We start from the raw sequence: 9,186 nt of genomic DNA on the forward strand, positions 1-9,186 counted from the left end.
AGGGATAACAGGAGCTCACAGGATTAACAGCTACCTGTTATGTAATTGATAGTTAGGTATGCAGCAGTGACACCTAGTCATACCTACAGGGGGTCTTAAGACAAGGGTTAACTCACACAATAACAGGGGAAACACTTCACACCTATACAATCAACAATGCTAAGACAATTGTATGATTTTGCTATTACCATGACGCAAAGTCATGATTTTATTAAAGACACGGAGGCGAGTATTGCTTAACTCTTTCTTTACTGGAACAAATAGCAGCAATAAAGTTTAACAGAAAAAACAAAGTACACAATATGTGGCCCCAACAGCCAATCACCATACAGCATGCACTATAACATAAGTCTGCTCCCGGAAATCATCCTCTTTCTTTGGTAGGCGAACTTGATCAGTACCACAACACGAGACGTCCGCGGAGAGACAAAAACCACCAACTGGAGTTGCCGTGGAAAACAGGGCAGGAACGAAGAAGTCGAACGAGAAAATCAGGCTGTAGGAAGACAAGAAAACAGGAATCTACAGGTTAACTCCAGCGTATGGTAAACAGGAAAACAGGCAAAACCAAAGACTGCGAAATGACCGACAAATGATCCGTAGTAATAAGAGAAAGTACGGTACAAAAAGGACAACCTGTAGATAATATACGTCCGCACACATGACAAGTGACCAGGAATAAATAAACAAAATGAAACCAAGAACAGCCCCCCATACAAACCATAGGCCAGAGGGTGGGAATGAGTCCCACGCAGTGGAAGAAGGGAGGGAAGCAATACTCGCCTCCGTGTCTTTAATAAAATCATGACTTTGCGTCATGGTAATAGCAAAATCATACAATTTTATGACAAGACACGGAGGCTCCTATTGCAAGTTTAAAGCTGAGCAACAATAGGAGAGAATACATGTGATGACGGACGAAAATAGAACTCCTTAAACGTAGATGGCCTGGACCAATCCGCTGCCTTCATCAAATCCTCTAAACGGCCACCAAGACTTATGACTTTCGTGGCCACCGCACTGCGAGAGGAATGAGCTCCAAAGACCGAGGTGTCCACACCAGCCAGCCCCAGAACCCTCTTCAACCAACGCGCCAAGGTCGTGGAGGAAACAGGACCAAAAGGAGCCTTGAAGGAAATAAAAAGGTTGGGATGAACTGCCGATCGCAAATGTGCCGTACGCAGTTCATACTCCTTAAGGCAAGCTACAGGACACAAGGAAGGAGTAGAGGGAAAAGCCGGGTAAGAAACAGACTGGATAGAAGTCTTGGTACGCCTGGATATATTGAAAGTAACTCCCGAAGGGTCAAAAGAGCGATTGTCAACATCCAAGGCGCGAACGTCCGCTACCCGTTTGCAGGAAACTAGACACAGCAAGGTAAGTAGTTTAGCCGATAAGTCCTTCAAAGAAAGGGACTCATTGGGCGGCCAAGACACTAGAAAGGAGAGAACGCAAGAAACATCCCAAGTGGACGAATACCTAGGACGGGGAGGTCTGGTAAGCCGGGCACCCTTCATCAAGCGACAAACCAGAGGATGTTGCCCAACCGGGCACCCGTCAAGACCAGCATGAGAAGCCGAAATTGCCGACCGGTAGACATTGATGGTGCGGTAAGCTTTGCCCTCATCAAAGAGGGATGAAAGAAATTGGAGAACCGCATTTAAAGGTGCAGAAGCGGGATCCAAACCCCGAGCCAAGCACCAACCAGACCAAATTCCCCAAGCTGATTGATAAGCTTTCCTGGTTCCCAGGGCCCATGACGCTGCCAAGAGGCGCGAAGTCGTGTCCGAAATTCCGTGGACAGCCCAAGGTCCCCGGAAAGCAGCCACGCCACCAGGCGTAGCGACCCGTCCAGAATCAGCGGATGGGAATGGCCCTCCGGGTTCAGCAGAAGGAGAGGAGAGTGGGGCAACAACCTGGGTAGATCGATCGCCAGCTCCAACAGTGGAGGAAACCATGGCTGCGACCTCCAAAGCGGGGTGATGAGCACTAGTCGAACACCCTGGCGGCGAACTTGGAGTAAGGTGCGAGGAATCATGGAAAACGGAGGAAAAGCATACTGGGTGCCGCCGGCCCAGTCCTGTGTGAACGCATCCACCGCGAGCGCGTCTGGATCCGGCCTCCAGCTGAAATACCGCGGAAGTTGAGCGTTGAGCCTGGAGGCGAACAGGTCCGTAGAGAAAGGACCCCAGAGCGACCTGATAGAGTGGAACACCGTTGGATCCAACCTCCAGTCGCTGGAATCCCGTAGATAACGAGAATACCAGTCGGCCACGGAATTGTGTAAACCGGGAAGATACTCCGCCTGGATCACAATGTTCCTGTCGAGACAGAAGTCCCAGAACTGATGAGCCAAATCCGCTAGGGTCTTGGAGTGGGTACCGCCGAAATGGTTGACGTACCGCACCGCGGAAACATTGTCCATCCGGAGTCTGATGCAAACATTGGCCCGATCTTTGGAAAAACTGCGGACAGCAAAGGACCCGGCCAGTAATTCCAGCGAGTTGATGTGAAGACCAGCTTCCTCGGGGGACCATCTGCCTCCTGTAGTGAGTCCCTCGCAATGAGCACCCCAGCCATGCAGGCTGGCATCCGAATCGATGGTAAAATCCGGACGGGGACCCACGATGGCCTTGCCGTTCCACGCCTCCAGATTCCGGATCCACCACCGCAGCTCGACCCGCGAATCGGTGTCCAGAGAAATGAGATCCGTATAGGATGCTCCGCCGGGAAGGTGAGTGATTTTCAAGCGTTGGAGCGCCCGATAGTGGAGCGGAGCCGGAAAACCGCTTGGATCGAAGACGTGAGCAAACCCACAATCCTGGCCAGGCAACGAATGGAGATGGACGGACGTCGCAGAGCGCGAGACAGTTCCTTGCGGATAGAGCGAACCTTGGAAGGCGGAAGACTGAGCATCTCCTGATCCGCATCCACCATGAAGCCCAAAAACTCCATCCTGCGGGAAGGTGTCATACAGGATTTCTCCTCGTTGATGAGGAAACCCAAATCCGAAAGGAACGAGATCGCCAAGTGCAGATGAGACAGCAGAGTGTGACGATCCTGCGCCATGATGAGAATATCGTCCAAGTAAATGATAAGTCTCACCCCTTGCATGCGAAGCCATGACACCACAGGACGAAGCAACTTGGTGAAGCACCATGGAGCCGATGAGAGTCCAAACGGAAGACATGTAAAGCGCCATTTCTGCGCTTTCCAATAGAACTGCAGGAGATCCCGAGACTGATCCGCTATGGGGACCGTGAGATAGGCATCCTGCAGATCCAACTTCACCATCCAATCGTGCCTTAAGAGGAGGTCGCGGAGTAGATGAATCCCCTCCATCTTGAAATGCCTGTAACGGACCAAAAGGTTCAGAGAACGCAAATTGATTACCGGGCGGAATCCGCCGCCCTTCTTTTGGACCAGAAACATGTTGCTGACATAACCTGGTGCGTCGTCTGAGGCCGTTTCTATAGCGCCTTTTGCCAACAGCGTGGTCAATTCGGTGTCTATGAGCACCTGGTCCTGTTGAGAAAACAGAATGGGAGAGGGGAGGACCCGCTGATATGGGTGAGATACCAACTCTATCGAATAGCCTCGGACACAATCTAGGACCCATGAGTCCGCCGTAAGGTCTCTCCAAGATCGGAAAAAATGACGGAGACGACCGCCCACCTGAATCGGGGAAGAAGGAGTGGTTAATAACGTACTCACCATAGGGACGTCGATGACCTCTTCCGGAACCCCTGGATCGCCATGGTCTGGCTCGAGAAGGGAAGAACGGTGAAGGTTGCTTAAACTCCCGTCGTGGAGGAAGTTGCGTGAAGGAGCCTCTGGAAGTTCTGGAGGAACTGAAGGCATTACGGCCGGCCAGACGGCCCCTAAATCTGCCGGCCCTGGTGGAAACCCGCGGTTCAAAAACCCGTTTCATGGACGATTGTGCTTTGTCCAATGCCGTGAAAGCCCCAACAAATTGGCCTAATTCTTTAATGAATGAATCCCCAAACAGAAGACCCTGCGCATCTTTACCCGCCTCCGATAAGGCGAGATTGGCCAATTTAGGCTCCACCTTCAGAAGGATGGCCTTACGTCTCTCGATGCAGAAGGAAGTATTAACATTCCCTGCTATACAAATTGCCCTCTGGATCCACCCCAAGAGGGTGTCTGGGTCTACAGATTCCCCTTTCTCTTTGGCATGGGATGCCAGTTCAAACAATTTTGTCAATGGGCCAAAGACATCTAGGTGCTTATCTTGGCAGGACCTAAGGGCAGACTCTAAACCCTTCCTAGGGTTCCAGCCAGATTTGGCCAAATACTGGACCATTTTGGGATCCACTGAAGGGGTTTCACATACTTTATTGGGGACGATAGGGCGTGGGCATTCCGCACGTAATTTATTTCTCGCGGATTTAGAAAGAGGGCGTCTGACCCACTTTTCAAGATATTGGGCAATGTGGGTAGATGGAACCCATTCGGATGAACGGGGGTGATGGAGACTTTCCGGATCAAAGAGACAGTCACCTTGAGGGTCTACAATCCCTGGAGAGGAGGAAGAGTGAGAGACCCCAGGGTCCTCTTGTTTGGGGGAACCTGGTTCCAAGGAATCAAAAGGTTCCTCATCCAAATCCTCCTCAGAATCAGAGGAATCCTCAATTGGCACGACCTCCTCAGCGGAGTCAGGCTCCGAATCCGAGACCTCGGTGAGTGTCTTGGCACACTTCCACCGCCGCGCCCGTTCTGCCTGGCGCGGATAGGCTCTCTTGCGTGCTGATACCACGCTATCTAGGGCGGTATGAGCATCGCCATGATCAGTAATTCTGGAGGTCGGAGGATCAAGGTGTTTTAGTTTGGCCACTGCCTTTTTATGTGCCGTCAATTTAGGAGGTGCCAACGCACCTTGGAGAGAGCAGGTATTAATTGCCTGGGCAATAGACTGAGACAAAGTAGATGTCATAGATCCCATAGCCGCTATTATAGCATCAGACACAGATTTTTGAAATTCCATCTGAGGCCCAGCAGTAGAGGGGAGATTACTACTCCCACTAGGCACAGGCAAAATAGGTTCTGCATCTAAATCCTCAAGGGATAGAACATGATCAGCCTGAGAAGGCACCTCTTTTACAGGCTTAGGCATATTAATGATACAGAAACCCACAGGGGTTTGATAGCAATAACTAATAATTAATCAAATAATAATGAAATAATGATGAGCCGTTAGCAAGACTCAAACACCTGCAAAGCAGCCAAAACGAGTGTCCCAAAACTATAAACCGCAAAACCGGGAGGTGAACTGAGATCTAAGAAAAGCACCAGGTTGGGAGCTTACCCCTGCCTGGGCGAGCAAAAAACGAGGTCCGGGAGACTGAGGACGACGGAGAACCACCGCGGAGAACAGTCGCGAACGAACTGAGCCGCGTGGAGGAAAGACCGCGAAGAAATAGAAGAGACGCGGCAGTCGCGCGCATGCGCGGAAGAACAGTACAGCGTACCAGATACGCAAGGAAGGGAGAAAAGGCCTCAGCAAGTTAGCCGGGAGACGGGAACAAGATGAGGGACATACTGAGAGGAAAAGGTAAGTACCGAGGACCGAAACCGGAGCCCGAAACGGGGAGGGAAACCAAATAAAATGGAGGTTAAACGAACAGGGAGAAACCCAAAAGGGGAACAAACCAAGGGAATAATAAAAATAATAATAAATAATAATAAAATATGGACCTGCAATAAAGACAGGCAAACAACAGAAACGGAGCAATAATAGAAAATAAGCAATCAAATGAAATATATATATAAATCAAAATGACCACACGGAGAATAACGAAATACACTGGATTGTACTTATCTGATCCAGTGAGCAGCAAAGAAAGAGGATGATTTCCGGGAGCAGACTTATGTTATAGTGCATGCTGTATGGTGATTGGCTGTTGGGGCCACATATTGTGTACTTTGTTTTTTCTGTTAAACTTTATTGCTGCTATTTGTTCCAGTAAAGAAAGAGTTAAGCAATAGGAGCCTCCGTGTCTTGTCATAAAATCAGCCTTCTTCTTACCACAGGATGTCCAGCTGACATTACAGTTTTGAGACACTGAGTGCTAAAACATGGGGTACATCAGCAGAAACTGAACCCCTGTATCCACACACAGAAGTCTCTACAAGGCCTGGGCCCATAGTCGATAGGGAGGAGGCTGGCTCTCAGGCCTCTCCAGGGACCCCAGTGATGGAGGGTTCTGTCACAATCGGATCCTCTAAACCCGCACTATCCTCCGCAGTAACAACCCGGGTAAGGTGTGCGCCCAAGAAGTCGGAGGTGGCAGTATGGAGATCCAGGCCAGGGGAGATTCAGGGGGGAGGTTATAAAGGGAGGAATAGTATTGTTGGAAACACTCAGCAATTTTATGAGTGGAAATGCAGCTTGTTATGCCGATCTCGGATCCTAGTTAGATAAGTTTGAGCCCTTTTCGCCCTCAAAGCCCTACCCAGCAACTTGCCCGGCTTGTCCCCGAACTCATAAAAAAGATGTCGCATCAGCAAAAAGTTACGTTTGATACGGGTGTCTAGCATAGTCGCCAGCCGAGCGCGAAGAGTGGTAAGCTGAAGCTGAAGCGCCGGAAGGAGAGTGGCCTTGTGCCGCAGTTCAAGGGACTCAATTTGTTTAATCAGAGACAGGACAGCATCCGAATGCTGCCGTTTAGCCGTGGCCCCCATACCAATCAGGCACCCCCTCACAACTGCCTTATGGGCCTCCCATACGACTGCGGTAGGAACGTCCGGAGTGGTATTTTCAGTGAAGTAGTTAGTGATATGGGACGACAGAGCCGACAAATTGCCGGGATCATCCAACAAAGACTCATTAAGCCTCCAACTCCACGGGGCCTGGGAAGAGCAAACAGGGAAAGCTGTATGAACACCGGGGCATGATCGCTAATAGTAGAAGGGCCTATCACAGCAGAGCGCAGGAAGGAGAGATGGAAGTGGGAAATGAAGAAGGTGTCTATCCTGGAGTAGGTGGCATGGGGAGCGGAAAAGTGTGTATAATCCCTCTCCTCAGGATGCAGGGTACGCCAAGCATCAATAAGCTGGTTGAATTTAAGGTGTTTGAGAACCCTGCGAATATAAGAGTACGGGAGGTGCGACCTACCAGAGGAAGTATCCACTAGAGGGTCAAAAACCATATTAAAGTCCCCACCCAGGACAGTAACCCCCTCCTGGAAGTCCGCCAGTTTATTAAGTATTGCAATGATGGATCGGCCCTGAGATTTATTAGGGGCATACAGATTCGCCAGGGTGACCTTCTGGGAACCCACATAGCCTTTGACAAACACGCAGCGCCCCTCGTCGTCCGTCCATTCGTCTAGAAGTTGGAAGCGGACCACTTTATGTATAAGGAGAGCCACACCTTTAGTTTTCGAGGAAGGGTAGCTAGAAAAAAAGGCGTGAGAAAAGGTCCGATCATAGAGCCTATGTTCAGAGCCCCGCTTAAAATGGGTCTCCTGAATAAAAGCAATGTGGGATTTAGAAGAACGGAGAAAGGAGCAAAGTTTAGAGCGTTGCTCTGGTTTATCTAAGCCCCTTATATTAAGCGTCACAAAATTTAGGTGATTAGAGGACATAGTCGGAGCTTGTATAGTACAAGAGTAGGATATTGAGCCACCACAGGTCAAATAAACCAAAAATGAAAAACAATAAAATACAACAACAAGAAAAACATGTGTATGAGGTGCAAAGTGTGGAGTGGAAGTAGGTCTTGGAAGTGTCGACAACTAATGAGCGGGGGGACTACGGAGAGTCCCAAAATCACTGTCCACAGGAGGACAGGAGAGCTCGGGGGGGGGGGCCACCAAAGCGGATAGGAAGGAAAGGCAAACGGGGAAGGGAGTAAGACAGGAGGAGTAGGAGAGAACGAGAAAGGAGGAAAGGACCTCCGCTACCGCACCACCGTCCGAAAGGGCAGAAAATAAGGGGGGAGAAACCCCCGCCAAACACAGGGGACCAGGGAGAGGGACAAGCAATGCCTCGCAGCCCCGCAGGGGGGGTGCGTAAGGCGCCGTATGGGGAAGAGGAGACACACACACGGTAAAAAAAGGCAGACAGTACAAGAGGAATGAAAATGAGTGAAAGGAGAGGAGAACATGGGGAAGAGGAGGACCGGGGAGACAGATCAGGAACAGAATAAATGAGGTGATCCCCAAAATAAAGGGCACCGCAAGCCTGCTGTCGAGGATAGGCGGACAGGGCAATCAGTGTAAGGCCATCAGGGCATGAAACGCATATATGTACGTGTCACAGATGTCAAAGGCCAAAGTGACAACTAACATCAAGTGTAGGCGAAATGCAGCGAGGGAGCTGCTGACAAACTCAGCACGAGTAAATGTGTAGTGTGTGCGAAACTTAAAACGAACGCCGGAAAACCGAGACGGATCGAAAAATAGCGGAAAAATCGTGGCTTTGTCATTAAGGGGTTAATATTTCCCTTGTTACTAGACTTGGGCACCAGGGGGCTCTTCGTGTTCGCCTTCGTGCTCGTCTTCGGGGGGGAAAAAACCTTCGTCTTCCGCGAATATTCGCCCGTTCCTGTCTTCTCTTCGGGCGAATATTCGCGGACATTCTTCGTGCTCGTTTAATCTTCGTTTCCTTCCCGGTTGCCTAGCAGGGGTTAATACGGGGTTAACAAAACATCGGAGCAGCAGCAGCTGCCGTGAAGGAACGTGTGTGCAACTCTATTGGTCGTTTCGGCAGGGGGCTGGTCTGGCATCAACTAGTGAATTGCAGAACTGCAGAACGCACTTCATTCGCTGATGGCAGGCCAGCCCCCTGCCGAAACGACCAATAGAGTTGCACACACGTACTGAGGTGTACTGTACACAAAATGACCTAGAGACAAATGCTCCAAGGAACTTGGCCTCCGTTTATCATACACAATCACACATCCATAGATGTTTAATAAAAGAATAGGGATTATTTTACATTTTTAAATTGATTTTGGACCACTTGTAATACATGCCTAACATTTGCTACCTATTTACAATGGCATACTTTGCAACAACCCAACTTTTACTGGACAGGACTGGAAAAAAGCAGGACTGTCCACCAAAATCTTGGGTGTGTTGGCAGGTATGCGGATGGAAAAATGTTGGACAAGAACTAAAAAATAGCTTAGGGTTAATGTACGGTTATGTTTAAGATTAGTAG

The sequence above is a fragment of the Spea bombifrons genome, chromosome 11 (genome assembly GCF_027358695.1).
Source record: "Spea bombifrons isolate aSpeBom1 chromosome 11, aSpeBom1.2.pri, whole genome shotgun sequence".
Lineage (NCBI taxonomy): Eukaryota > Metazoa > Chordata > Amphibia > Anura > Pelobatidae > Spea > Spea bombifrons.